Source organism: Erithacus rubecula (assembly GCF_903797595.1).
Source record: "Erithacus rubecula genome assembly, contig: SUPER_Z_unloc_3, whole genome shotgun sequence".
Lineage (NCBI taxonomy): Eukaryota > Metazoa > Chordata > Aves > Passeriformes > Muscicapidae > Erithacus > Erithacus rubecula.
The window spans coordinates 4,069,142-4,077,277 of NW_027635944.1; positions in this window are offsets into that span (position 1 = coordinate 4,069,142).

The window sequence follows — 8,136 nt, forward strand, 5'->3', positions numbered from 1 at the left end:
AAGAAAAGAAGAAAAGAAAAGAAAAGAAAAGAAAGAAAAGAAAAGAAAAGAAAAAAGAAAGAAAAGAAAAGAAAAAGAAAAGAAAAGAAAAGAAAAAGAAAAAGAGGGGAAAGAAGCCACACCCTGCAAACACTGACATTTTTTCTCAATGTAAATTCTTGTTTTCTAGCAAGACACTGTCCTCCATCATTCAGAATGAGATCTTTTAGGACTACATCCTACAGACTAAGTTACATTCCAGCCTTAAAATCTTATGCAAAGCTTGCATTGGCTACAGCCTTGTTAAAAATACATAAAACCGACCAAAAACCAAAATTTAAACCACCACAAATAGTCAAACAAAACAATAAACCAACAACAGCAAAAATCCCACAAAAACCCAAACAAAAAAACTCAACAGAGTGAAAAAATCTTTAAAGAACAATATAAAAACAAATTTCTAAGCACTGTTTTTAAATGTGCCAATAATTTTGTCAGTAGGAATTTTTTTTAATTTTGAACAATTACATTTTCTAGCTGCAGTTTTCCAAATGCAGTTTTAGAACATTTCACTGTATGTTACTATCAATCCGCCTCACCCTAGAAATGTACTGTACATTAGTAACACTTAATTGGCATATTTAAAGTAAATAACTACTTAGTTTTGCTGTAAAATCTTCAGGAAAAATTTTATAATACCACATGGCTTTGTTTGTACTGAAAGAAAATAGTCAAGTTTTGAATGTAACTCTGCTAGGAGACAATTTTGAGTATTGAAATACTTGTCTTGCCAGGCTACCATGCAGTTAAATATAGGTCATTAGGATATTGCCTGACAGTGAAATAAATATGTCTTCTATTGTATGGTGTTACCTTATTTGGTAATTAAGAGGAAAAGATTAGATGTAAAGGAGAAATATCAATTCACTGATCTTTGACACGACAGGGAAAAAGAGAAAATAAAAAATCAGAAATTGAAAGCAAAAACAGAAATTAAAAGAGAGGCAGTAAGAACACCAAGCAGGAGAGCAGGAGGAGGAAAATGCAGGATGCTGGATCATTGTCCCTGTTACACCCAGGCAGCATTGCAGGCTGAAATTGCATGGGTGTAACTGAGAGCACAGAATGCTTCCATATATGCCTGTTTACACCAGCTCCCAAAGGTCTATTTCCACTTCAGGTATAAACACCATCCTCTCCACACACAATCCCAGCATTTTATTCTGTGTAACTGCAGAGAAAGTTTGCTACAAACAAGCAACATGAAATGAATCTTTAGGAGCATATAGCTGGTCCACCATCTTTTACTGGGCAGATTTTGGCCTGATTCTCCTGCATGACATCTTGCAGCTGTGCCACAGTCTTTCTCTCTGCCTAACAAGGTCCTCTGCCACTCTCATCCATGCTTCCAGAGAAAGGAGGAGATGCTAGGCACATGCTGAGCTGTGCACTGGCAGTCAGACCACTACAGGACTTGCAAAACATGGATGGCACTCTCCCTAATAAAGTGATATGTGATGTTTCATTTGCATTTGCCAGCTGGCTAATAGTAGCCAAATGTTTGTTGCAACGAGTGAGTGAGAGAGAAAAATAGCCATATCCTTTGGCACACAGAATAATAATAATCCTCCTCCAGAACAGGCTGGCAGTGCTCGAGCCAGAGCCATCTTTCCCACTCTGAGACACTATTAGATTCTCCACCCTTCTCTTCTAAATTCTGCAGCAGATTGTTTGGGCTGGAGAGAGATGGAGACAAGAGGTCCCATCTGGTACCAGTTCCTTATTTCTTTGTAGCTCTATAATAGCTCCAGGTCTTTTCACAGTTCATTCAGGAGAAAAGGGTAAGTGTAGGGTGAGGGGTGGTGGTGGTCCCAGGGATTCTACTGGCTAGTCATGTTTATATTTTCCTCTGTATTTCCTTTTTCCCTTCTCCTCCAGATTGATAGGAGTTAAGAGGCATCTGCTCTCTTGCATTTGCAGCTCTATAGTGCAGACCTGACAATAGTTTCCACACTTGCTGCTATTATTTTATGGGGCAAGACATTATCCAGGGCTCAGCACAGCTAGTGTGAAAAACAACTTTTACATTGATTTTTTTCCACCCCCCCTCACCCCCGATGACTATGTGCCTTGTTGTTTTGTTTTGTTCTGGTTTTTTATAAGAGCTAGAACAAAACTTTTCATTCTTCTCTATTTCTAAGCATGCCTTTTCCAAAAATTTTCCTGCACAGAGGACCAACTGCATGTCTCCAACACCTTAATTCCAGACACAGATTCTGCCAGATGACAGTCAATTTGTCATGCTTTGTTGGATGAGAGTAGGTTTTGTTCTGTAGGTCTGTGCTTCAATACCAGGTTTTGCCCTGCAGGCAGAGTTGATGAAGTAGACTTCATGCCTGTGTAAATACTCACAGGCTTCTTACCCTCTCTCTGTTCAAGCACTGACATTCACTGGGTGAATCCAGAGCCCCAGAAACACTGACTCCTGTCACTACAATTTGACAAGAAATGTCAGTAGAATAAAAAAACCCTTTCTGAGGAATGCTCTGGTTCAGACAGTGAGATGTGGTCTTGCAGGCTCTGCAGGGAAGGCAGAAGCCAAACACTACTACCTCAAATTCCTGTCTCAGATTTCCCAAATGAATTTGCAGACACTGCTAGTTGCAGTTGAGGTTCTAGGCTCAATGCTTTCTTTTTTCATTATTTTCCCCATTTCCATGAGCTGAGAGTGTCTTCTTGTTCAGAGGAAGATGTTAGGCACAGACAGGGAATTAGCAGGATGGAATGGCAGATTACTTCTTGGGCTAAAGATGTTGAATTTCAAATGTAGTCCCCTCTCCAGGTTGAAGTGCAAGAAGGGACAAAGTCTGTTCCTCAGGCTGTTTCTTGGGTTTTTTTCTGCTTAAAAATGCTTTTTTAGGGGGGTGGGGGGTGAAGGGGGAGACAGGGGGAAATGGTCACAACCTATTTAATCCAGCAGTATTTAATTACAGAGAAGCATAGCTTTAGTCTAATTTCTTTGCCAGTTAATATTGTGCACTAATTATTCATGGAGGTCCTGAGATTAATCCTGAGATACATTTAATTAGATACATATAATACTTAGATATATTTAAATTAAAAGATGAAAGGCTGACAGCATATTTTATGACAACGAAATCTAAAACTTTAGCCTTCTCTCACAACTGTATTCTTGAAAAGTAGAAGTTCAACAAATATTTTGGAAGAGCAATCTGTTGCGGCAGGAAGGAAGGAAACAGAAAAACAAAATAAACACAATTATAGTACAATTTAAGGAACTAATCTGAAAAATTCTAAGTAAAACTGAATGTCCTTAGGATTTATTGGATTGGACAGGACTTGAAGTTGTTTATCACACTGAAAGATCACAGTCAAAAACACACTAAAGCAATTTTTTTTTAACCTGAGTTGGCAAAAGTTTCCATTGGACTCAAAGTAATTTCCCCTTAACCCTGTGTTTAGCTGTATTTGGGAAGAGGGAGTACAATGATGACTCAAAATTTGGATTTTCAAGTCCATGCTTTATTACATTTTTGGCTATAAAAGGTCTGGGAAAAAAAAAGCAAAAATACCTTTATTGTGGTCTTAATTGGCAGCATGCAAGTCATTGCACTTTATTAAAACCATGGAGGGCGGTGGGAGAAACAATAGATCCATTGATTAAATTTAGGATGATATACCTTGAATCACAGATTTACCCTGTTGAGTCACTGACACTATCATGTGGTTTTGTGCTGATCTTCAGTTCTGTGCTTAAATGTCAATTAAACAATCACTGACCGTCCAGTCTTGTATTTTGGTTATTAAATTGAAATACACTGGGCATACCAAGAAACTAGGAACATAAATACCATGCAAATGGTAAGAGAAAGCAGAGGTAAGAAGTGAATGAATCTTCATTTGTTTCCCAAGCCAGTTACTCTCTGACTTGTAGGCACTTTTCCAATACGCTTAATATTCCATAGAATATATCCTGTCCAATATATCTGAGAATATTTCTGAAGTGAGAAGGCCAGTTATTGAGTGTGCTGTAATGCTGTAACCCCTTGAGACAAAACATTGCTGGGAATTAATAAGAGTTGAAAGGCACCTGACTTTTGCAGGGAACAGAGGAAAAAGACAACTTCTGCTGCTATCTGATTTAAATTGGCCACTTAAAAGCAAGGTTTTGAGTGTAGTTTTTTGGGAGGAAGTGTGAAAGAGCTCTGGGGAGAGCAAGGAAGGTGAAAAGCAAGTACAAATGACTAATGCCCAAAGAGAGTGAACGTCTTGTTATTATATGATAAATATAAATAATTTCATTATATCTGAAGAGTTATTTTCTACAAATATCTATCAGATCAGATAAAACTACACTGAGATTTTTCACTCCAAATAAAACTTTATAATAAGAAGATTGTTAGTGAAAATACTTCTTTTGATACACCTTAACTCATACATCCCAACTTACTGACACCTAAAATAGAAGAGTAAAATTTAATCTTTCTTTTACAAACATATAATTTTTATTGACAGAGGTAAATTTGTACAAATTGACATAAAATACTGATATCAAAACAAATAGCTAATATTGGGTGCTTTGATGTAGCTGTTGAAAATTTTCAAAACCATATAAAAATAAACATCTGTTCTGCTGCAGAAATTTGTTATTATGGAGCAGATCTTTTAAGTAATATTTCATTCTACAGCCTTTCCCCCCCCCCCACTGGTCACTCTCAGTCTGGACTGTGCATAGTCAATGCCTTGAAACACTCAGAAATATGAAGTGTGCCAAAGGAGGCTAGATTGCAGAAAAGGACACTCACGGGAGGAGTACAATTGCCTAAACTGCTCCTAATTGCTCAGCAGATAGAGGAGGGTTATATTTCAGTATGCACAAACACATTTTATCTCTAGCACATCTGATCTCTCCTTGCCTCTAGCCTCTGTCAGGAAGGTTTGCTAACTGTATCCTGTGGGAAAACCATGTGAGTTTGATTCAGCTCCAGCTCTGACAACTGGGGTTCCCTGCAGTCACAACTCCTGCCACTCAAGTCCAGCACTCTGTCTGCCCTAAGGAAATATTCACATCTTGCAGAAGTATGAAAATTGCTGACTGATTAAGTTCAAACCTCAAATGGCACCCAGAGAGCCGGTTAGCAATTCAAAGTGGGTGGCAAAGCAAATATAAAGGGCGGGTGCAGTAATCCTATTATTTCACATGGATGGCTGAAGGTAGAAAGGAAAAACTAGTCTCCAGTAATAAAGAGCAAACACCTCAAAATCTTAATTATCTTTTCTAGACAATGTCTTATTTAGATCCTTGTTTAGGGTGGGTTATTAATATCATTGTGGTGATGGAACACCATAGAGACTTGTTGGACTGACAGTATTTACAGTTGTCACTCTGTGTAGTGATAAACTGGCAATTAAAAGTTAATGAAATCATAACATTAGCAAATTTTTTTAGGTGAAATCTATTTCACCTTTAGGAATGGTCCATAAAGAAGTTTTCAGAGACGTAACATTAGCTTTTCTATTAATTTCTCTCTCTCTCTAAAATACTCAGTATTTTGCTCCAGTACAGTGGCCACCAGGAGCTCCATGCAGCACAGCACTTAGTTCATTGGCTTACATTTTCCCACTTTTTTTTAATTTGTTTTGTTGGTTTTTTTGTACCACATAAATTTTAATCCTTTTCAAGTGGCTGTATGCATCTTTTCTAGACCAAATAACTTTAGGGTGTGCTGTTCAGTATTTTAATTTATTAATAGGAGTGTGCACAAAATTTTGCCACAGCTATAACTAGGCACTTCTACTAACTGTGTGTTTTAAACCCTGATGTGTATAATTCATAAGTTTTCAGATCTTTCCAGATTCCTGTTGTGTAACATGAGTCCTTAAGTGACTCTACAGTAGTGTCTGGTGCAGCTGTTAGGATCATTAGGATTTCAAATATATTTCCAAATTAAAGCAAGAAAAAGATTTAAAGAGGAAAAGAAAAAAAAAAAAAAAAAAAAAAAACTCTTGGCCTAATTAAGAAGAGTGAAGTAGATTTAACAATGAACAATTTATTGGCAGTTAATAGAGCTCATACATGGTAGCCAGGAGCTAGATAATTTATCATTAAAAAGAATCTCCATTACATATAAAATCCCTTCTCTCTTGATACAGTTAGCAACTGCACTTCACAATTACCATTTTTATAAGCCTGACTCACTGGCAAATGAAGCTGTATTTCACAGAGTAGCAGCAAAATTTCTAGGTACTGTGAATATTTAAATATAGAGGATTCATGTTCTTTGTAATGAAGTTTATTTTCTCTTCGATAACCCTTTGTAGTCATGACCTTGATTTTCAAAGTTTCATAGCCCAGCCTTTCACTGGAAAACTCCTTAAAATGCTTCTGGTTAGTGCAGTCAATAAAGTACAAGCTATGAACGTGCTTTGCAGGTAACATGCCCCAGATATTTCAGCACCCTGCTCTTGCATGAGCAAACTGCTGCTCCAGTTTGGTGGTCACCTCCACCAAGCCAGTGGGAGTGCTGCTTGTGCCATTCAGGATAGGTTATGACAAGATTTAATTTAGCTTCCTGCGTTGCCTTTGGGGTTCAGAACTGGAGGAATTTGTGTCCCACACAGTTGGTTGTTAGTATGTGCAGATCACACCTGTGAGGCTGCCTCTGGCAACCATGCAGAGCCTGACCTGAGCCTCTCCTTTTGGCAAATAGGAGGTCTGAACAGCACATTTTACAGCATTGCACTGTTCCCCTGAAGGTGATGGGGAAGGTAATTCCACTCTGCCATAGAGTAGCCTGTGCACAGCAGTGCTGAAAGCAGCAATTTTGGTCTATTCAAATTTTTGGAGGCAATATAGAGGAGAGCAGCTTAATCCATCAGCTTGATGAGTAGAGGCATTCTTCTGCACTCACACAGAACAGGAGAAGAGGGAATACCTTGAAGAAAACTGCATTTCCTGATAAAGACATCAACTCCTTGTGGACATTGCTGCAGCAGTTGGAGGAGATTTGAGGTACCTTGGGTTCACTTCAGCTGGAAAGTCCTGATGATCAGGACATGCAAGACATGATTTTTGGCTGCTTTTCTGTTTTTTTACCCCTACTTCTTCCAATATGATATTTGAGGTCTGTAAGTGCCAGTGTGCAATGCTACTGCTCAACGTATCTACAGTGATACAAAGTCTAATACTAGGAAATCTAGGGTCAGACTTAGGATAGAGAGGCTTGAGAGATTTTTAAAGAGAAAGGTTCAAAATTGCAGGAAAGTTTTCATTTAAAAGCTTTCCTGATAGCTGGCTTCTTGTTTGCTCAAAGACTGCAGTCTAGCAGTTCTGGTGCCACTGTTGACTGATGAGAACATTTGCAGAACTACATCAGGAAGACCAACAAAAGTGGGAAGAAAATCCAATTCATGTAGAATTAGCTAGATAAAGACTGTTTTTTCAGACCATCTAATGGAAAGAGTGGTGCACACTTGTCAAGTACAGATTTTTGGTCTCCAAGAGGAATGGAAAGTCATTGATGCCACGAGGTCTGTCTTTGTGGAGATCTTCAGATTTGGAGCACCTGTTTTTTACACAGTGCAAGATGAGGACAAGAAAGGCAGAAGCTCCTTTGGTTACTTGAGAGCACTGGGCACCTCATCAACTAGCACATTCTTCATTATTTGTATGAGCTCAAGTTAGCATCTCCACAAAGAAACTGTTCAACTGGCAGTCTCCTTCGTGGAGACATATCTTGGACCTACAATCCTGTGACAGCTCTTTGAGTGAGGTGAGGGATACCTCATCATCTGTCACATCTGCAGTACAAAAATAGAGAGTTTTGGGAGAGGAGTTTAGGTGTTCAGGCTCCTAAGCATCTGAAATATCACCTTTCAATCAGCTGTTTGCTATTTTTAAGGAGGTTTGCAAGACTAAATTTTATTTTAAACATATTTTCCATTATTAAACTTAATTGATGGGAAAAAATTTCTTCAAATTAAAAGAAAAAATACAATTTTTCTCCACCGAAGTATTATCTTAAAAAAAATTACTATCTGCCAAAAGGATGCAAGATTGTTTTCAAACACTCACAATTCTGACTTTCTCTGTTATACAGTACTGGCAGAATACATATTTTAAAGTTCTAACATAAT